This window comes from Acipenser ruthenus, chromosome 8 (assembly GCF_902713425.1).
Source record: "Acipenser ruthenus chromosome 8, fAciRut3.2 maternal haplotype, whole genome shotgun sequence".
In the NCBI taxonomy this organism is placed as follows: domain Eukaryota; kingdom Metazoa; phylum Chordata; class Actinopteri; order Acipenseriformes; family Acipenseridae; genus Acipenser; species Acipenser ruthenus.
In genome coordinates, this window is record NC_081196.1 from 15,841,018 (window position 1) to 15,865,252 (window position 24,235).

General features: G+C 37.0%; 1 protein-coding gene across 5 annotated transcripts in view; it reads right to left on the minus strand.

Moving 5' to 3' along the window:
* Positions 1 to 24,235, minus strand: part of LOC117407140 (serine/threonine-protein kinase DCLK1) — a 95,036-nt gene that overhangs the window by 51,743 nt on the left and 19,058 nt on the right. The window lies entirely within an intron of this gene.

Here is a 24,235-nt window from a genome sequence, read left to right on the forward strand (position 1 = left end):
TGCAAAGAATACTACTAAAATACAATATGAAATAGGATGCAACAAGTTAGGATAACAACAAGTTATATCTACAATGACATATTGCTAGTGGAATAGTGCAACAGCTGAGGATCCAGTAGCGTGGTGCGTAGGTCAGGCAAGTCCAGTGCACAGTCAGAGCAAGATATAAAGCAGATAGCAGTTTAAAAACTCACTGGGAAGGTGTTACTGGCAAGATCAAAATAAAATTATACTGGACTGAGAGGTGGTGTGTACAAATATGTTATGCAGTTTCTGCCTGTGCTTTGTGGGTTCAAAATCTATAATTACTTTCTAGGTCAGGTATATAGTTACAACCTAGTTTTCTCCACACCAGCAACCGCATTGGCTATATAACTGGTTCAGCCCTGTTTCTGTATCACTCTTGAACCACTGAACTCCAGCTGTGACAACAGTGTGACAAGTGCCCCTGCCCTTCAAAAGCTAAAAGTGGATAATAAATAAATAAAATATACATTTAAATACAGTTTTACATATTACAGTTTTACTTATTTTTACAGTTTTTGCAACTTTACATTACGTAATGCATTTGAATTTACCAGGTAACAATTACCAGTAATTACCATGGTTAAAATATACATTAGAAAATGGATCAGAGATTTCCTTTAAACTGATTGGTCAATATGAGGTCCCTAACCATCGGTAAAGCACCTTGAATGTTATCGTTCAAACTACGTTCAATCTCTGTTAATTCAAGTTAATTTCTGTATTTTACCTTTTTTTTCTACTTGATGAAAGAAAATCTCTTTTCTACAGCAGGCACTGTGCTCTCTTCTCTAACAAAGCCAGAAGGCTTTGAATAAACTTCATGAACACACTGTGAACAAGTCACTGAACAAACTGAATAACCAGCATTAACACAGGTAGGCTACTAGATACTTTTAATTACTATTTTTATTTGCTAATACATTTTAGGATATAACGGTAACTTAAATATTGAAACTTAAAATACACGAACCTGCCCTCAAACCCTATTTTTTTTTTTTAAAGTTACCGGTACTTTTATTAATTTACATATTTTACAAACAGTTCAAAACCATGTTTGTTTTTTTGTAGGGGGTACCTGAACTGAAGAACAGCTCAATGGAATATTGAGGAAAACGTTTGTATTTATGAGCAACAAAAACTATTGCTGCATAAAAATCACACAAAAAAACAAAGAAAAACTTGAAATGTTATTTCTTTTAAGGTATCTATTGTCTAATAGCAATACAACTGTCGGGCCTTCAACGGCACGAGGCAGGCCTCACCAGACGGTAAAGCCATTTTCTTCTGGTTCTATTGCTAAAGTATTGCAGCTATTACTGTGTAACAGATCAAATAACAGGTTATTATCTCATTAATTAGGATACTCTGTAATTACTGGTAATTGTTGCTTGGCTAATATAAAGTGTGACACACATGTTTGAATGTCACTTTCCCACTATTCCCATATGCATCCCTAGCAAGGGCTAATAATACTACCTTTAGTATTTGCATGTTCCAGATCTATATCAATAGCCAATGCAAATACTGGTTTCCAATGTTATTTCCTCAGGTTGATGGGATATAGCCTGGAGCATCTCTTCAACGCATGCTGGTCAAAGTACCACCTGGTCAATGTCATGGTCACCAACACATTAACAATGCATGGTTTACATAACCATGGAAATATGAAGTCACTACCATAAGACATGAGGTTTTCATGTACCCATAATCGAACTTGATGAAGCCAATATCTCGAAGCATTAGGTCTTTATCATCAGGAAACCAAAAATGTCACGTTACCCCCCAATATACTGTAGCAGCCAACTTAGGTCACAGGTCAAAGTGAAGGGTGCTATTAGATTTTGTCCAAGGAGTTTCCATAACACTGAAAATTTGAAGTTGCCAGCTGAAATTAATTTAGAAGTAGTAGGTGTGGTGGCAGTCCCGGGTTTGCAAATTCACATAAACTCTCCTTACAGGGATGCTTAAATGATTAATTTCAAAATAAACTGCAAGGATGAAACAGAGTCCTCTAGTTAATAACAGTGAGTTATGGGTAAAGGCAATTCTGTAGCTTTATTTAATTACAGAATGAGCTATAATGTGTTATATTTTCTCTGCTGTATATACCCTATTTAGATAATCCTTTGAAAGTATAGATGAGGAAGTTTTATTGCAGCCTGGGTCTGTTACAGGATGCATGTGCTATACTCAGCTAAGCATTCACTGAATGCAACAGAAAAATAAACTAGAAACTTAGAAACTCTCATAGTGCAATTACATTGGGGGACTTTTTTATATTTGTTCTTTGTCAGGTCAATACATCTTCAGTACTGTAAATGTACATTGAAGGACAACAGCTTATCCCACGTTTGACGTCACACAGTAGCTTGCGGTCAGTTATAGTGATTCATCGGAACCGGAACAAGATTCCTGTCCTTTTCTGTGCATAAGCTTCATTTGTATGGACAGACACATGCCTGGAGCAACAGCAGGATTGGCTCCAGTTCTTTTTTAAATTTCAGTGGTGAAGTGCATGTTCTTTTGTGCAAGACTAATATCTCCATGGCAATGCTGACATGAACAAAATGACTGTAATGCCTCTCTGTAAAGCAAAGCTATTTTGATAATGATTCTCTTTTAAAGCAGAGTGCTTAGAGGAAATGGAAAATGTTCTGATTTGAAGGATTCTGTTTTCTAAACTGTACTGATGTCATTTTAGCAGTAGCATCCAATGAACACAAAACAACTTGATTCTCCTCTAGGGCTAGATTTTTCTCAAGTTGCGCAAGAAGCTTCAGGCTTTGAAATGGACAAATACTAAGAATATGATAACCAAGTAGTAAAGTTAACAGGATAGCATATCATTTATATGAGAAATAGAAGTATTACAATGATTATAACTGTACATTTACAAGTTTGTTGAGCAACTAATTAGTTTTTCTTGACAGGCTTCAGGTTTTAGTTTGACACTAAAATGTAAATTTGACATAGAAATGCAAGAAGAGACTGGTGAATAGCCACCACATTCGTGTACTCTCAATAAGTTTCATCACAGTTTCAGAAGCAGTAGTCTAGTCACTATGTGTAAAAACATGTGACATACCATATAGAAGTATGAAGGACAGAGTCTCTGTACCTCTGATTCCGATAATATATTAACTTGTGATAAAGAATGTCCTTAGGAGAGTTGAATCACAATAAGTGGTTCTTTACAGATAAAAAAAGGTAAAGTGTGACATACAGATACACAGACATACAAAACTAGTACAACTGAGTCATTAAATCAACCTTCTGGTTTGTGTATTACTTGTTTTTTTAACATTAGGACCTAAGTAAATCTGGTTTTGCATATTACAGCACACCTGTCCTGCTTAACATGAGTAAAGACTTTGATAAATCTGCGCCTTATTGAAAGTGGCCAAGTTCTTTCCTACAAGGTGAAAAGCTGGTGCGAGTATTCACCACCTCTGGTACATCCCCGGTTTCAGGGCGAGGGTGATCACTTAGGCACATACAAGCACCTGCAATAATGATCAATTGAGAGTCTGCAAAATGAGCTGCTTATTCTGCAATGATAAGCACATAGAGTTGCTTCAGGGAACTTGAGTGGGGGGGTTAGATATCTGCAGCAAAATCTGTTCAACGCATTCAAGACTTTTGTTCCTTATGGTAACGTTACTGTAATAATGGAAAAAAAATATTTACAAACAAGTTTGAATTATTGAAGTATTAACCAACTCTGGTGTAACTTTGGTTTCAACTTAGACATACAAGGGATACAAACAAGTAGAATAAAACATTGTATCCCTTGTATGTCTAATTAAAAGATCCAAAGACATTTTGGCAGCAAGGATTCATAGCAATAAATTGTTGGCCCAATGTTGTCAGGAGTGACGAGTGTGGCAAATAGCTACATTATTCAGTCGCTTCTGAGTCATGGAATTACGAAGCCATGACTTTAGCCTTCAAAGAGCCCTGAAGCTCCTCTCAGATCAGAGCCTGGATCTAGGATCGGATCCCTTTAGTACAACAGCGTTAAAAATGCTTAGTAAAACGTGACCTACATTGAGTTTTTGGAACATTGATAAACCTTCATAATGAAATACAAATACAGATGCGAGAGTCTAGGTTTGTTTTGTTGATTTGTTTGTGTGTCCAATATCCCTATGTGGGAAATTAATAAAACAAAGACCTGCTTTTGCTGACCGGAGAGTGGAGTGAAGATAGTGAGAGAGCAGAGAGAAAGTATAAAAAGAAAAGTAAACAATTGCTACTCGTGCTGGGGATACACCAGCACAATACTTGTTTTGTTTTATATATCAAGATATTTGTTTTGGCCATCGTGCCTTCTGTTTTGTTTCTGTAATTTAATAAAAACGAGCGCATTTGCATCTCAACCCACAGTACTGGAGCGTGTGTCTTCCTGGTCTGACATCATTACCCAGCCATCCTGTTCACACGGCCCCAGATCAGACGCGTTTTTTGATCTAATTCGTTGATTGGCATTTCCGCTGGGTCCTAATTGTGACTCTGCACTGACTTGTGATTATATGAATACATTATTGAGAAATAAAAGTTTTAGCACTCCTGCAGTGTGAGGGGGACAGTTCCTCATAGTTGAAAAAGTGATGTCCCCCACATCCTCTGTGTAAATTACGCCTATCTCTGAAACACCCCTAAAAGAAACTTTTTGTATATTGTGAGAGCAATAAATAAAACAGAACAGCATTTCCCTTTTTTTTTTTAATAAATGTGTCATTATTATTAGAGCTACAACATATAATTATTATTATTATTTGTTGACGTCTGGAATTTATTTACTTATATTAAATTGAAAATACATGAAAGATTCGCACAGGTAACCCAACAGGAGGCGGGTCTCTCCAAAATGGGAAAACCTGAGAACAGCAAAACACAGCACGGTACAATTTCATGTAGAACACTATGAAGGTTAAACTATGATACTGGATATTTAAGTGGGGAAAAAACAGTTTAATGTTTCATATCCTTTTGCCTTCAAGCCACTGATTATATTTTAAACAGTGGTAAAACTGTGGGGTTCACCTCTGTGATAGGAAACATGTAGGTGCTACTTATGTAACCATCTGCAGCGTACATTAATATTTTAACATCACTTACTGCAGATCTGCATCAGCTAATTGAAATTAACCACACGCACAGAATTCAGGAGAGAATTCTAATTTAAATGAAAAAAAATCTTGTGCCCAACAGAGAACCATAAAGTGTTTTTTTTTTTTTTTATAATAATTAGCAATAATCTCGTAACAACAATACAGGAAATTAATGTTCTGTAAAGAAATGACTGTTATCAATCTTCATTGTAAGTAGTTTGGTTAATGAGCTGGCAATAGTTTACTGTTTTGGAGATATTTTTATTCAAATGGTTCCAAAATGTCTTCATTTGTTTTTTAAATCCCCCTTTTTAACTTTGCTACTAGAGCTAAAACAGAGCTTCAAGATTTAAGCTTCAATACTGTTTCACATTTTCTAATTTCTAATTCGTCTTACAAACACCAAAGATACAGCACAGTTGGGCAGCCCTCAACTCCATTTTCATCTGCAGGTATTAGAATACTCTCTGTGCTGGACAGTGTGTCCATTTTAAGAGGAAACATTTAACTGCCCCACAGTTTCATTAAAGCAGGTGTTTAAGTGGACTTCTAAACAAATAACTATTAGGTAAGGACAAATGGAGGATGTGAAGAGATGTTTATAAGGCCCAATACATTATTGTATTTGTAATTTCTTGCCTGTATAGGTTTATACTGTCAAAAAGTATTACACTTGAACATTTGCATTTATTTTAAAATAGGGCTCTAGTGGTGTACTGTACCTCAAGAAAATTGTGGCTAGAATGTCCCCTACTACAGTATAACTGATAATATGGTCATACTCCACCATGTTAATACATACCTAGATAGCAAACAATGTTGGGTCAATGTTATTGAGCTATTTGGGTAAATATGTGTAATGTTTTACTGAATCTTTTTAACTACAGCAGATACACAAAATAGACAATAGATGACAGATTGTGTATCCATAGCAACAAGCCTTTTCATTTTTGCGATTCCAAAACTGGTGCAGGAAGAGTCCATATGGCAAGACTGTGGAAGTCCAACGAAGGTATCAAAATAATATTACATTTCTAATAAAAATGGAATAGTTGGTACTGCTTACTACTGCTGTACTACCAACGAGACCTTGCTGTTGGAGTACAATGTTAAACATGCACAAGTCATGAACAGGCTGACATTAATGCAAATCACTGATCCATGAGCCCAATTTACAGGAACTTTGCTATTACCTCATGTCAACACACGGGGGAGCTGTTACTCAATATCTGCAAGACTTTCTCCACTTTGCAGGCTACATAACACAGCTGATTCCATACAAAGAACATAACTGTATTATTTACTGTAGAAAGTCAAACAAGATTTACCAATGACCTTACTACTGTACAGTAGCTGCTAATGTGCAATCATACAGATTCTATGCTTACGCAACTAAACTTGCTTCAGTAGGGAGTGTTATGTTTCCTGTGGTGTCTATGGAACTGCAAATACCTCACAAGAAGACTCCTCAATGGTTAAAGGATGTAGATAAATAAGGTTTTCCTCGGAGACCATAACTCCAGGCTATGGCCCACATTGCACACAGTTCTCAGTTACTTCTTGAGCCATTAGCCCTCTGGCACACTATTTATAATTCGTTGGCTGTGAGTAAACGTGTGTAACTTACTAATATACTGCAGCAGGCTAGTAAACTGTGTCATGGCCTGAAAAAGAAAGACAGCTGCCGATGTTAAATATAAAAAAGAAAGCAGAAGAAAACTCAAGGGAAAAAGATATTTCACAGCCACAACTTTCCTGGTGGCAAGAGAAACAGATTTCCATTTCCAAAAGAATTTATAGTCTGATGTGTTTCCTGGAAACATAAAATAAATTAACCAAGAGACAGCTGGTTTCCAGCAGTCATTATTTTTGATGTTGTACAGGTACAGAGTTCACATTTTACAAAGTATGTGTCAGATAACATGGGGTGTTATTTTTGGAGCACCTGGTAACCAAACACACACATTCAAACCAATTAAATGTACTCTACTATATTATCATCTTCTAAAGAAGCTTAGATATGTAAAAATCTAGCTGTTTACCAATCAACAAGGCTCTTCTTTGTGCTGCACTCTGTTTTGACACAGGGCCACTGCATGTTTTAAATGGTAATATAAAGTACCCCAGGAGGACTAGATTGATCTACGGTGTCACATTGTTAGCCCCAGACTCTACAATGGAAATGTGGCAAATTAGGTTATCAAAAATAGGAGCAGCACCTCAACTGGCAACATATACTCTGGTTTCCCCTATTTAAACATCCACCACATGGGCCTTTTCTTCCCAGAATTTCAATATTCTTCATACTTTAAAACTCCCAAGATCTAAATGTTGAGGGGCCTGCTGAAAATAACAGCTGGTGAGCCTGTCCAGCTAAGAGTTGGGAACTGGAACACCCAGCTGCTATTTAAAATCTCAGTCAAGGTTTACAGAAATAGATTTATAAGTTTGAATGAACCTATTTTTGTTTAGGATTACAGTAGCTTTACCAGCTCTTCAACCAGCACAAAGTCTCCTTCCAGTGCGTTGTTCCTCTCATGGGAGTCTTTCCAAGAGTTTCCATGAGAGGAACACCTCATCATAGATACATGGAATTCAATTTTTGGAATTCCCTTTCGACACTTTTCTATAAAAATATAAAGATTCACTGTACAGTACCCTGTGGATCTGTGTGGCCTAACAATAATTATGTTAATAGTCTCAGTGGTTTGTTGACTGAATAATTGCCAAATCCACATTTTTTCTTGGTTTATTTTCACAGTACCTTTGAGGTTTAGCAGACTTTCCCTGTGCGGCATGCAGTTCTGTGTTTTTTGCATTTTACCACAGGTATTTGTTTCACCATACTAAGCTGTGTGGTTCTTTACTAAACCTACATTATGCTTTCACTATACTTTATTACACTTTTCTATCTCTTTACGGTAATATAAAGGCACACTACAGTTAACTTGTATAAGGGAATGAAGTTTCAAAACGTTTTAAGACAAAAGGTATATAAACGATAGTAAAGTTAGCAGGCGCTAACAGGTGGAGTGTTTTTTATGGTAAATTTGACCCACTTTGAAACGTATGATCCAACTGCTTTTCAGCAGGGTTCTGGACATTTCTTCTGCTTTTCAACATATTTTGTGAAATGATTGATGACTCAGAGATGACTATATGGACATTCACTAGTATGCATGCCTATACATGTTTTTCCTAATGTAGGTCTGACAAAAACAGTAGATAGAAGGTACCACTGTAGCAACAGTTTATATGATGTCAATGTCTCCTAGTCTTCTGTTCCTAGTATAGTATGTCCTTAGAGGAAGTGAAGTCATTGTGCTTTGGAGCATGAGATCAGCATGTCCACTTTATCTTATTGTGCTTTTTTTATTGTTTTGTAAGAGCTGGAATTATTACCTGCTACCAAGAGGTCAAAGCACTCTCTATATCAGCTATATTTTTAAATTAAGACAATAGTATAATTACACACAGACCTAGCCACTGTACTACCATATCTTGCCAGCTGATGGCTCATGCATAACTATGTACAGTATGTTATTTACACATGGAAGTGTCTACATTCAATTCTTGTTCCCTTGCTTTTGGGTTTGTGGTTAACACATCTAAGGCTGTTATCCACTTTTTGCTTTGTTTAGGCCATCTAGGGGGGAATTTTCCAAAGTTCGTAAATGATTTTCTCTTTGAAAATCACTACCAAAGCTGTCGTTACTATACCATGAGTGCAATACAATAACGCTGATGTTTGGAAATCTCCCCGTAGTGGCTAAATAATGTTCATGCTATTGCTAAAAGAATGATGTTCCAAACTTCAGGTATTTGTTTATTGTGCTCCATCTAGCGTTCAGTTTATAAACTGTGTTGATGTTCATCACAGTTGAAATGCAGGCCTACATTGAGGTTACTGACAAGGGTTACTTGCCTAGGTTTTATATGCTTGTACTATGGTAAACCCCAGTATATTATAAATTATACATGTACAAAATGCATTAAACTATGCCAGTAGTTTATTTACTTACACACATTTGGAAATGAAGTGATGCTCCAAACCAACATATATTAAAGTCTATTTAATCTCGCTCACAAATAAGAATAACCAGCAACTGTATGTACTTCTATTTCACACTTCTAACAAGGGTGGTGCTGCTAGCCACTGTAACAAAGTAGGAGGTGTTTTTGTAAATCACGTTTACACATTTAACTGTAACAAAACACCTTTTAATTGAAGCACAGATGTGAGAAACCACCAACACCACTTTTTTTTTTTTTACACCTTCAGCAAATTGCCAAAAATACCAAATATACCTAAAATGCTTTATTGAATGAAGACAAGTTAAATATATATATATATATATATATATATATATATATATATATATATATATAGATAGATAGATATATAGATATATACACACTGAGTGTACAAAACATTAGGAACACCTGCTTTTTCCATGAAATAGACTGACGAGGTGAATCCAGGTGAAAGCTATGATCCCTTATTGATGTAACCTGTTAAATCCAAGTCAATCAGTGTAGATGAAGGGGAGACAGGTTAAATAAGGATTTTTAAGCCTTGATACAACTGAGACATGGATTGTGTATGTGTGCCATTCAGAGGGTAAATGGGCAAGACAAAAGATTTAAGTGCCGGTGAGATTTAAGAACGGGGTATGGTAGTAGGTGCCAGGCGCGCTGGTTTGAGTGTGTCAAGAACTGCAATGCTGCTGGGTTTTTCTAGCGTAACAGTTTCCCGTGTGTATCAAGGATGGTCCACCACCCAAAGGACATCCAGCCAACGGCAGGCCAGTGGTCGAAAATGGCTCATTGATGAAAGAGGCCAAAGGAGGCTGACACGAATTGTGCAGAGCAACAGACAGGCTACAGTTAGTCAACTGACAGTCCAGTACAACATTGGTGCCGAAAAACCCATAAAAGATTGCACAACTCATCGTACCTTGACACGAATGGGGTATGGCAGCCGACAACCTAACAGAGTTCCACTTCTTTCAGCAAAACACAAGAAACTGCAGTTGCAGTGGGCTAAGGAATGAAAACACTGGACACTGGAGGATTGGAAAAACATGGCCTGGTCTGATGAATCTCTCCATCATGCTGCGTGTCAACATTGCAGGCTGGTGGTGGTGGTGTGATGGTGTGGGGTGTGTTTTCATGGCACACATATTGGGCCCCTTGATAAAAGTGGAGCAACGTTTGAATGACACAGGATATCTGAACATCATTGCCAATCAGGTGCATCCCTTCATGGCAGCAGTGTATCCATCTGCTAATGGATTTTTTCAGCAGGATAAAGCCCCATGCCATAAGGCTAGGATTGTCCAGGAATGGTTCCACGAACATGACAGTGAATTCAGCTTACTGCAGGGGCCTGCCCAGTCACCAGATTGAGCATCTGCGGGATGAGATGGAACGAGCTATTCGGAGTAGAGATCCACTACCAGCCAACTTGACACAACTGTGGGAAGCATTGGAGTCAACATAGGCCAGCATCCCTGTGGAACGCTTTCGACACCTTGTAGAGTCCATGCCCCGACGAATTGAGGCTGTTCTGAGGGCAAAAGGGGGTGCAACTCAATATTAGGAAGGTGTTCCTAATGTTTTGTACACTCAGTGTGTGTGTATATATATATATATATATATATATATATATATATATATATATATATATATATATATATATAGATATATAGATATATATATAGTGTTTTATGAAAAGTGTGTCAAATGCAATCCCTCACAGAGCTGCTGTATTTTCACGGCCACGACTCAGAGGACACCTCTATTAAGCCATCTGAACCCCATCCTGCCTTGTGCTTGGCTTTTATGTAGGAAACGCCCCACATGACCACGTTGCTGTGTTCTCTGTTTCAACAGTAGCTGTGGTTTTGAAATTGACTTTTACTTATTCAGAAGTGTCTCCAGTTGGGGGGAGTGATTAATGACTGAGGACATAAATATCAAAAGAACTTGGATTGTGTTTTTAATGCATTCAATTGATTCTGTCTGCTACATTAAATTTGCTCAAACCTGCGTGGCTGAAAGGTTGATGCCTGGACATAGAAATGACCCGACTTCTGTTTAGGAAAATGAATTTGACCACGTGGCAGAAATGGGAGTGAGGGGTAGTGAACATACACAAATTCAAGTAAATGTAAGCAACTGGTGTATTTAAAATGGTTTACCTCCTCGCAACGGTTTTAAATACAACATGTTTTTGAAACAATGCAGTTGAAAAGGCAGCAACAGTAACATGTTATGCAACTTACAGCAATCAATATAAGTAACTCTGATGTGTAGCTAATACAGAGATGAAAAAAAACAGAATCAATAAAAAAAAAAAAAACATAATAATATGTAAAACATCTTTTGGGAACCATGTCCCTCCCACTGAAAGAAGCTCCTAGAAAAAGACTTACGTCAGCACTGAACTCAAATGCAATTCCACAGATACAGACACGCTTTCCTAACATCCCGATAAAGCCCCTACACAGCCCTTGATTAGGAAATGCATCTTCCTGTCAGTTGATTCTGTCCTGCACTGCATTGCCTCCACAGATATTACTCATCTATTTCATTATAGAAAGGTCCCGCGAGCTTTCAAACCCATTCTTAAACCCCCCCTTACAGAAGCATGTTTTTCAGCTGTCATGTCAACTGGAGAGAAATTCAACCTGTCCATGCTATTATTGAACACAGTAATCACAAACCAAGCTGGAAGATGCTACATCTGCATTGCTACCGCATCTTCTGCAACGACTGCTGTTACAAAGGATTCAGTTCATTTAAATTTGTTCTCGCTGGTAATTAGTATAGAAACCCTGTGGTTTAAAATGATCAATATGCAATGTACTGTATCTGTCTGAATTTACTATTACTAGTTACTGAAATACTTTAATAATTTTTTAATACAATACATATATTTTGTTTTAAAATGCTTTATTACTGAATGTTGCATGTGCCAAGTTTTGCTAGACATTTTGAAATCCTAATAATAACAAAAAAATACAAATCATTGCTCATCGTAATCCGATTTTTATGTAATAGTTGTTGATAAAATACCCCCTAATTAAAACTTGATATTGCGTAAAACTCATGTTCCATACACACACAATACTGTACACAATATAACAACGTCCATGATAGTGTATAATAATGGAAGGCTTTGTACAAAAACAAACTTCTAAATGTTATTTTCATCTAAATGTAGATGAAAAGTTTTTGATTTAGTTTTTGAAATATTTCCATATTCTTTAAAAAAAATCAGCACAACAAAAGCGGGACCAGTAATATCTCAATACCAATCATATAAAGTAGCCCATCAGAACAATTGTGTCTTATTGTAACTTCCACATTGTATCGTGGCTCCTGTGTATCTTTAGGACCCTACAAATCATACAGTGTATTTTTAATCAGCCCTCATTATATTAAATACGAACTTGACTACAGTATGCATCCTATTAAAATGAAACATTACTATATGGTTTGGAATCTTGATCCTATTAGCATTCTATTTATGGTATTGGTTGAGTCTATGTTATTTATTTATTTATTTATTTATTTATTTATTTATTTATTTATTTTTCTGGTAAATATATGACGGAATGAGGTATTTCAATCACTGCTGATGCCAGACAGAGTCATAGTAGTGATCCTGCAGACGGGATCCTGTAACCTGAGGTTACACAGTTGAATGCCCCACCCCTCAGGTTTAATTGGTAAGATCTTTACCAAGATTTTCAGACATGACAAGCTGGAGCGAGGGTTGAGTTTGTCTGTATCTAATTAGTTCAGGTTCTAAAGCTCAGTAAAACAATCATGTTCTGTAAAAGAAGTTGAGTGAAGACACTTGCTGTAACTCAGTACTGTAAGCTCTACCATTGGGTGACACGATAGAGCGACACCATGGAAACCAGAACGCACCATCTTGACAAGGTATACAAGGTGATTACCAGTGATAGGGATCATACAGTATCCCTCGCGGCTGAATTCCTTCAAGTAGAAATCTATGACTAAGACATCAATTTTGACTGCTCATTGTGAAACCCTGGTTATTTGTGGAGTATTGGCTACAGCAGCACCATGTCCCTTTATCAGACTCCAGTAAGGGTCGAGGAAGGGCTCCTTACTCAATACCCCAATAAGAACTTTTATCAGAATATGTATGTATACAGTCAATAAAATGAGATGGCATTATTAAAACAAGGGTTGGTTAGTCTTACAGTAGGTAGAGGACTTTTTATTGGTATTTGTGTACAAGTATTAGTGGTTAAACGATTTTGATATTATCATGACATGCCAGTAAAGACTCATTTTAAACACTCAATCAATCATAAAAGACAAATGTAACAAATAGATGTTTAAACTTTTTTTGTACACGTCTTTTGTGGCTAAATGCAACAGGGCGATGCAGCTCTGTATAGAATTACAAACCTGTCATTATAGATATAGCCTGTTACGTGCTCTGCTGCATTTTTTTTTTATGTGAATTGCATGCAGCCCTTACTCCACTGTATACAGAATGCAGCTTGAATTCAAGGTTCTTAGGGTGTTTTCCTCTCCACTGCAGTCCTTTAGGACATCCATCACTGTGTTGTCTTCTTGCAGAAATTTGGATCAATAATTCGTTTTTGAAACCTTCATCACTTCCCCATGTCCCCAAGAAAAAAAATAACCCCACATCCCACACAATTTCCAGAAAGTCAGGTGTAACCATAAAGTGAAACAATACATGGAGTCTCATATTAATTGAAGCCGCCAGCTACTGAATAATTAATAAGCCTTCAGGCAGTATGGCATAGAAAGCCAATCGCCTTCCAAAGCTGTGCAGTAAAAGCAATTCCTCCATGAATTATGCATGACTGGCACTAAAACCAATGGATTGTACAGAGAGGTATGCTGTTTACGACATCAACCTCAGTATTAGGACAAAAAGAAATGCCTTTAATTAAGTGATGTATTGGGCAAAAAAACATGAACATCCATTGCACTTCATTTACTGTGGATGTCTATCCCTGTGAAAAAAAAATGCCTTGAGCTTTTTTGTATGACAAAAAATCCAGGTCAGATTTTTACAGAGCAGAGCTGTTTTCGAATATTGCAGGATTCTGCACACACATTTATCTCTGGACCGAATGGAAAAGCACACTTCATCTGAGAGCTGGATAAAAAAAAGAGTGTATGCTTCCTTTAAAAGACTTTCGATGGGTTCTCAGAACTGCCATGCTCGCTTTCAGGTTAAGGATCTAAAACTGCTTTGGGTCTAGTAGGGGGTTCCTTGCTCAATATCCTTAGCAAATGAAACTTTTACCAGCAATGTACAGTATACAACACATACATACCCCCCTGCGAAGGCATAAAATAGAACAAGGGTTGATAGGCAACAAGTCTTTGGTAGTGTATCGTTTAAATAAATCCCAGTTTTGATTGTTGCTTACCAAGGCCACTGCAATAGCATGCTACAATGGACTGGAACATGCTCGTCTGTCCTTCTCACAGAACTAACATGAAGGGATATTAACTCGCTAAAAAATGACAGAGGAAGAAGTTACAAAGTGAAACTTTATTCTTTTAACTCCAGCAATATTCTCACTGGGAAAACTCGTTTCAAGGCAATATTTCAGACAATGCACTTTAGTGCAGTTAGGCCTGCCTGGAACTGCATCAGCTCAAAAGCAATTCGAAGATAAATTTAGATCTTCATATAAAAACTGGGTCACATGACTGGAATTAAAACTCAGAAGGCATTTAAGGGGAGGACTGAATTCCAAATGAAAGTCATTCTTTTGATTATCAAAATGCACGTAGGGTAGTAAAATATGCAAATATATTTGATTGCAACGTGTTACAGGTGCAAAATTATGAATTTATACAAACATGCCCTTTCCACAGCTGTAAATACAAAATTAGAGCTATCAGTGACATCAAAAGAAGAGCACCGTGACCTTCATCGACTTACATATACCCCCAGATTCAATAAAGAATGACAATAGCAAGTTTCATCACAAATAGACACAATAACATAACACAATAGCAAAACTCATTTAGCCAGTCTCATCACAACTGGATGAGCAGTTCTTCAGATATGGGCCCCATTACTATACTGTATGTCTGTTGCCGCAGATATGCATCCCCAGGGGGGATAATAAATCCAGTAAGTTCGGGACCACTTTTTGAAGTACGTTACCCCTCATTTTCTATGAAAGGAACTATATATATATATATATATATATATACACACAATGTATAAAATGTTTCTATACATTAATAAAATAATCTATGTTAAACTATTGTCATTTTTTTCAGACTGCAGACGCCACGTAGAAGGTGCCAAACACAAGAAGTTGGCAAGCGCTGTAGCGTCTGTCCCTAAGATTAATACAATGTCCCTGCCAGCACATGACCTTAGGACCATCCGAGCCACTGTTCACATCTTTCCTAATGGAGCACAACCTGCCACTAGCTGTAGCAGACCATGCTGGACCCTTGTTCAAAAAAATGTTCACCGACAGCAACATCATCAAGCAGTATGGTTGTGCGCACAGTAAAACCTCCAATATTGTGAAGCCATTGGCTTCCCATGATGAACAGTGCATTGTGGATACAATGAAGACATCCTCCTTTAGTATTGCTACAGGTGGCAGTACGGATTTTGATGACATCAAGATATATCCCATTGTAGTGAGATTCTTTGATGCCAGTGTCAGCAGAATTGTTGTTTTACTGCTGAAGAAGACAGTTGAAAGTAGAGAGTCCACTGGCTGAGCGATCTTCATTGTGGGGGATGAGCTGAGGAGGAGGGGGACACTCTGGGCTAAGGGAGTGGGAAAGGGAGTGGCAGCCATCATTAAAGGTCAACACCCACACATTTACTTGGTTGGCTGTGCTTGCCACCTTATTCACACTGCTGCAGAGAGAGCCTCAAGGGAGCTGTCAGTCAGCATCGAAGACCATCAATCACCATCTTCTACTACCTGGAGAAAAGCAGTAAGAGAATGACAACCCTGCGTGAGGTGCAGAAGATGTGTGACGCTGATGCCTGGAAGATTCTGAAGCTGTGCTCCACCAGGTGGCTCTCTCTAGGTCAGTGTGTGAACCGCCAGTATGTGAACATTTGTTTTCTTTTGAATATTCATAAACTGTTTTACGTTTTCTCCCCATTCCTCATCCACTAGAAATATTATATTTTTGTCTATTTCAATGTAGTTTTTGATCAAGCTAGTAGTTAACACGCCCAGCAATTGCCACAATATTGGCCGACATAATCAGGTGATAGTGAAGTGAAGTGTGTTTGTGAAGTGACAAGAGAACCACATTTGAACGTTATTTTATCCTCTGACGTCTAAACGTCTGCTGTATCCTTGGATACAGTGTAGGGCTGTTTATTACAATGTCAGAGTCAAAATAAAACAGTATTTTAATCAAAATATTGTGTATTTCCTAGAAAATAGTACCGGGAAAATATTGAATAAAAGACAAAAAACGGGTATAAATCAGTAAAAACCGACTTCCTTTAAAAAAAATCCTGTAATTTTTAGGTCAAATTCGGAATAAACCAGAAACGCGGAACACTAGTTATAATGTACTCTGTATCTGTCTATGAGAATATTGTAGGATTCCATATTCCTGTTTATTCTAGTATAACAGTAGAAATCATTGTTAGTCTGAGCAAACAAAGAGCTGGGTTGGGTGCCAAAAGGCTTATAGCCTTGACAGAAAAGGCAGAACCAATCACCTCATTTAATTAACTGAAAATGAATTCATAGTTTTTAAAACTAAACACGGAGTCTCTTAATGTTGCACAGAAAAAGTAACCCTTTTGACAGGATTATATTTGATAATCTTGGCTGTTGATAAAAGCAGTGACAATCACCCGCCTTCCCTCATCCCATGCTTGCCTCCAAAGCACTTGCAATGCACAATGACTACACATCTATAGCATCTCCAGGCTGCAGGGAAATGGATCCACACTCTTAATCTTGGTAACCTAATGACTCTTTTACTCTATGTGACACATTTGTGGACAGCCATGTCAAGAAGGTCCAGGCAAGGTCCTGTGACTTGTGAACTGTGTTGTTTCTGGAATGGGGCTGGCAGCAGCCATCTTGAAAATATCTGTTGTGTATTAGGTTGCATTTCATGTGTACTTAACTGATTCTTTTATTTTTTCTCACAACTGTTAATCATGGAGTCTCTTGAAATCAGTGTGATTTGGCTTTAGAGACAACATTTTCAAGTACAGTACTTTGGTTTGCCTCTCAAAATAAGTGATGATCAAAAACAAAGAACAACGATTCTCTCTTTCCACTTTTTGGCTGAAATTATAACCGCTTTCCCCACCCACAAAGCCCTTCAAAGTGTTTATATTGCTGTTCCTGTTTCCTCCGTGGTGATTTTATTTTTTATTTTATTATACTGCAATACGGGTTTTGTGTGGTAAAATATAGAAAAACACAAATCATTAGCAGGATATCTTTACCGAAGGTCTGCACTGCTTTCAAGTGCAAATACAATACATTGCTCTGATCTCTGAGGCTTTAAAAAGCATGCTGTTAATGTTCTGTTCATATCAGACTGCCTTAACACAAACTCAAAATAAAGATTATTTTCAGAGCTTTGCTGGAACAGCAATATATACAGTACGATAACATTTGTGAACCAGAGCACTAAGGCATAATCCCCTTTGCGCGCCATGAGGACTAACATTTGGATATGCTTTAGTTATGACAGAACATTGTTTTGACTTGAATTCACATTGGGGTTCCACTCTTTAACATTCTCTGTGTCTGGCCTTGTGTTTACTTCCCTGTGTGCTCCATGAAGCACAGTGCATTCCCCTCTGCTCTCACGTCTTATTCCTTTTAGACTGGTATACTGTAAAATACTTTGACAGTTGTCAAGAAGCGATGGCTCATTGATTGGCTTCTAAAGCATTTCCAGTTATTATTATTATTATTATTATTATTATTTATTTCTTAGCAGACGCCCTTATCCAGGGCGACTTACAATTGTTACAAGATATCACATTATACATTATTTCACATTATACAGATATCACATTATTTTACATACAATTACCCATTTATACAGTTGGGTTTTTACTGGAGCAATCTAGGTAAAGTACCTTGCTCAAGGGTACAACAGCAGTGTCCCCTACTGGGGATTGAACCCACAACCCTCCGGTCAAGAGTCCAGAGCCCTAACCACTACTCCACACTGCTGCCCTAGTTAGTTCTGGTAAGGTGCACTTGTTACAGTTTTTTTTTTTTTTGTTGTTCATAATGTTTCCGCTGAGGATACTGACAGAAGGCAGTGCAACTTCATTTGGATAGGGAGGCTATTCTAAATTATATAACTTCCTGTCAATTAAACTGAAAACCTGCAATTTACAATGCTAGTTCTGACAGGCAGAAGTTACAAGGGAGATAACAGGGTACAGATTGATAATGCCATGTCAGCTTTTCAATGAATATCTTAATTGTAAAAATCCTGGAATACATTATTTGGTCACACAGTCAAGAAACTTAATTTCAGCCACTTTGCTGCCTGACTTTGCCGGCATGCAATGCATTATGGAGCTTGGTAAATCACAGAATAATATGTGTTAAGATTTAATAAGACAATACTTGTCATTGAAAAGTTTGACTTTATTACTTCTTTTTAATACTGTATAAAATTCAACAAACTCTCCATTTAAAATGCTTATAGGCTGTGTCTCGTATCAAAACCAACACACAGTATACTGTGTAGAAAGCTAATACTTGTGCAATTTGTATATACTCTAGAGCAAAACAAAATTTTCCAAAAATGTGTAAAGAATACTTAAATTTTCTTATAGCAGTAAGCAAAGGAATAAAATAATAATGTTATGCTATTTTTTTTTAATTCTCAAGTAGTTAATAGAAGGCTTCTTGGCAAACATGCAGTATAAATGAAATCAGACAAGAAATGATAACAATAAGAGAAATCATATTACCTGCGTATGTATTGCTAGGCTGTGTCTAACAAACAAACATGCATTAGGCTTCATTATAAATGGCCTTCGTTGAATTCCATTTTTATTAAAAACAATGAATATTTCAAAGGATGGTGTTTATATTTAAACATTACTGCACAGTTTTTGGTCTGACGGACCGAGTGTATGTGTGTCAGTTTTATGTTGTATTTTTCCAATTAATTCCTCAAATAGATCTGCTCATTTTTATGGCAAAGCCAGAAAGCTATCATACATTAAAAATGGAATACTGTCTAGTAGAACTACCTGAACAGGTCAAGGGATTTAGTTGACTTGCAGGTGGTGTAGGGGTATACAGTATTCCATTGGTTCGGGAAATAAGGGAGTAGGGAGTTCTACTGTATCAATGGCAACTCACTTTTCATAGTCGTGTAATGTTGGAATGTATTTTTTATTATTATTATTATTATTAGTAGTAGTAATAGTAATAGTAGTAGTAGTAGTAGTAGTTGCTGTTAATACATTTAAGTTGATATTTGATAAGTATTATTTTATTATTCTGAATATAGTAAAACAAATACTTTGTACTCTGGTTTGTACCACACAGCTGATGTACTGTAGCTCAAATGATAAGACCTGCACGCACTGTGATGTCGCTGCTTAGCCATGCTAGATTGTGTCTTTGTACTGGTTAGCATGAGAGACAGGGAGTGAGGAGTAGCACGTATCTTTTAGCTCTGTAAACAAAAACTGCAAAACGTGTGCACTTTGTGAACCCGGACAGCTCCTCCGAAGAGTCAACCTGAAACTTTACCTGCTTACAGTAGTATTAGCCTGCAACTTTATTGCCTCACTAGAATACGTAGTACTTTTTTTTCCACAATGGCTTGGTTTATCTTTCAACCACCAGTATTACCAAAGTATGATGGAAGTAACAAACAGACCACCTACCCTAATTCTCTCATGTTGGGGACCAATCCAAGACCTGGAGGGTTAGCAGTGGGCGGACAGGTTCTAAACCAATTTAAGAACAGTAAATACCATATGCTTACTTAGATAATCTCAAGAGGCAACTGACTCATACCTCCATGCTGTAAATAGAAGCACAGATGTGCAAATTCAAGTTACTTTGTAGCAGTGCCAGCAACCCACTATGCTTTCTCTTCAATCTGTCAGCTTCTAGAAAGTCTTTTAACAACTTTCTGACATGCTGAATAAGGGCCAAAGTATTTGACAATTAAAATACAATTGTAATATATTATATAGAACAGAAGCATTCAAATTTAAACAGAGCAATGACAAATGTGCTAATAAAGTTGATAATACTAGATTATACAAGCATAAATCAAACTTAATAACCCATTACCAGAGGATCCGCCATCTTTCCTCGCTCCCTGCCTTATAGTTACAGTGAAGCAAAGTGACAGTATGAACATGTTAAGAGGAATTCTCACTGGAAAGAGAATGTTTCTGTCCAGCAAAGAAAGCATAAGGAAGCCAATAGATCCTGAGGAGAGAGCTGCTCTGTAGTGTTGTTTCTTTTTAAAATACTTTAATTAAGAAATAGAAATTGAACTGGGATTTTATTCCAGAGTAAAAAAAATAAATAATGTGTTATAAAACCAAAATTATACAACTCAAGAATACCTAAGAGCCCTTGAATTAAATTATTGAGTTGTTTATTTCAAGCTTTGTAACTTCAATGGTTTTCAGAAAAAATGTTGCTCCTGGTATACTGGAGTGAAAGCTTTCCCAAGGGTGTCCTAATACAGGAAAGTTAAGTACACTAAATGCCAGTCAGTACTTTAATGAACATATTTTTGTTGACCTGTATTGTGTGCTTGTGGTATGTCTAGTCATTGAATACTGTAGTCATTTATTTTGTGAGCTAAATAGATATACCTGCCACTCACGGTGGATCAAACAGCAGACTACAACAGAGAATGAGAAACACAGCTGCAGGCATCACTGTCTGTGGCTACAGTGCATGGATCTGATGTCCTTTAAAGAAACTTGGGGTTATCTGGATTGTTTTCAATGTCATTAAAAACATATTACATAACTCTTATATAAATCAGTTTGGATACATTTGTACTACTGTCATTCCAAAACAAACAGGAAGACAACAAAGAATTTACTCGAGGAGCATGACAGTTATTGACAAACAAATGAGTATAACTAAATTACTTCGATTGTATTAGATTGATGCCCTTCACCTTGATTAAACAGTTTTACATCTGTTTTCAAGCCTCCTTTTGATACAACTTGTATGGAACTAGCTTAGCTTTATCACCAACCTCTCCTTATGTGTTAACCTATTGATTCATGTATTACCTTTCTACCCATCTACCTAAAATTTTTTTAAAATATATTGTTACCTTTGTTGTATTGGAATGGTAATGTTTTTAGATACAGTGCTGTAAACCCTCTATTCAATTAGAATATATCTGAATCAAAGCGGTGAAGTTTTTTTTCTTTAAAGGGTACATAAGGACCTTTTTATTTAGTTCCCATGTGTTGCTACAACTGTTTACGTAAGGTATGTGTATTTTTTTAAATTTTTTTGTTTGTTTTTACATTTTGACCACTTTTTAAACTTATAAATTGCATTCTCTGCCTCAAGATGGCTTCCCATGTACCCGCATGGACCTCTCAGAACTACATTTCCCATCATCCTCCTGCTCACATATTTAACAAAGGTGGATTTACCAGTGAGCAGGAGGATGATGGGAAATGTAGTTCTGAGAGGTCCATGCGGGTATTTGTAAAACATTTGTAAAAAATGTTTAATGTATACTCAACAAAGGTGTACTAATTCCTCATTCTTCAGGTAGAAAAAATAACAATTCAGGACTGAAAGGGTTAAAGAGTACGACACAGTCCAATTTGGAACAATAACAACATACTGCACAGAACTCTTGCTCTATTTCAATTGTCGAAGCACCCTCTTAAACTTGCCAAGGGTATTTTGTCAGCAAGGACACAGTACTGTACTTTTGTGATGAGTTGAAAGAATGAGCCTCCTGGGTGCTTTTTAGTTACAAAGAAATTGATTTTAGAAAAGACTTGGCAAACTGTCCCAAAAAAATGGCCCATAAAGGTCATATTAAGAGGAAGATGTTGCAGTCAAGTTTACTCTTCTTGCCTTTCCTGCTGTCACACGTTAGACCAGGAGTCTCCAACCATGGCCCCAATCCTGCAGGCTGTATAGGTGTCTTTACATCATCAATGGCTGAAGATATGGAACACATGTTAATCTTGACTAATTAAGCCAATATTTGGTTCAATTAAGTAACTGAGAGCTTGGTTGAAATGAAAACCAGATACTGTAGCTCTCTGGGACCAGGGTTGGGGACCGCTGGGTTAGGCAATGTGTTATTTGCTTTTAAACTGAATCTCTAATAAGAAAAGTAAAAATAAATGTCAAAAGTAGTGTTCTATGGCTGCTTATCCTAACCGCATTTTTTATCTGAGTGAAATGTGGGTCATAGCATGTATTCCTGCTGTCTTTAAAGAAAGATATCAGTTTGTAAGCCTTATTCTCAGGATAGCTGTTCCATTTAGTCTTCTGTGTCAAAGCACATTACGGGCTGAAATAGGAGAATAAGCTAGTTGTAAAGGAAAGAAGTCATTAAAGGGGTAGCGACAATTTCACCCTCCATTTATTCATGTGTCATCAAAATGTGCATACATTTTCACACAGAACACTACATAGACAAAAAGAAAACCTGCTCAGATAAATGGTGCTGTGTGAATTGGTAAGAAGATTAGCTTATTGTTACTCAGTTAGACTACCCTTTTTTCTAAAGAAGAAGAAGAAGAAGAAGAAGAAGAAGAAGATGGTATTAAGAAATAAGAAATACCACATTTGTTCTCTATGGTAAGGCTCTTCATGGCCACATCCAGCACCCAAGGGACAACCCACCGACAGTCAGTAAAAATTTGTGATTTAGACATGTGTCTTATTTTCGTATCCGGCAAAGCAGCATGCGCATCACACCACCTCTTTCCAGTCATTAGCCACTCAGCGTGACTCACACAGCCAGTTCCATTGAGCTCCACTTTGCATACTCTGTGCAGGATTTTAGTTTTTCACCCATGTTGCTATTGAAAGGTTTTTTCTGTCTTATTTTGAAAGTGATATAAACATGGCTCTCCCTACTCTAGCTAGTAAGATGAGAAAACTTGATGGTGAAAATCGTAGATTCAACAATGAGTAGTACCGAACGCAAAGCCAGTGTGTTTATTGTGCAAATGAATGTGTGTCAGTAGTTAAGGAATACAGTGTGATTAGGTTGCCCAAGGAAAGAAGTGTGATTTTTCACATTAAAATTCACTATACCATTAACATGTCAGACACATGGAAGGGAGCTGTTGCTGAATCTCAGTTTGAATAACACAGAGAGAGACAGTCACGACTCAACTGCTGTGAGTATATGATGAACAAGAAGCTTGTATTTTCTTTTGTTCTTACAGTACTGTACTTCCTTTCGTTCATTTGCTCTGAAGTATAAAAAACTAGTAGTTTTTCGTATTGTATACTCGCACTGACACTGTAAGAAACTTAGTTAGCATTAGTACCAAAAAAAATAATGTGTAGAACACACACACGGTCGAATTGGGTACTGTAGCACATGTGAGTGTGTGCTGGGAGACATTTAATTTCTTACAAAGTGCTTTTCTTTTTTTAGTCTTCATAAATCACAATTCCCAGAATATCACAGACTGCATGAATATAATTCATGTAATATTATAGGTTTCAGTTTTTGGATAATTCCCTGTTAGCCTCCACTTTATTCTTCTAATTTCAAAGTTGCAAGTAAAAAGAAAGTACAAAGGGGGTAACATTATGTTGACACACAGAAACCAGACCACAACACCATCTTATCCCCACCAGGCATAAGCTACCAGTGTATACAATGCAATTGCTGCACAATTTCCCACGTAAGAAGATGTTTGCCCAAGGCAAAACCTTCATGCGGATTCATTTAGCTGTATAAATATGTTTATCAGAGCAAGACCAAAAAAGCATACAGCAAAGAAAAAAAAAATGACTGCCAACAGTTTTATTAAATGTTCACATACAACGTATTCAATTAAAATAATAATACAGTAATCCATC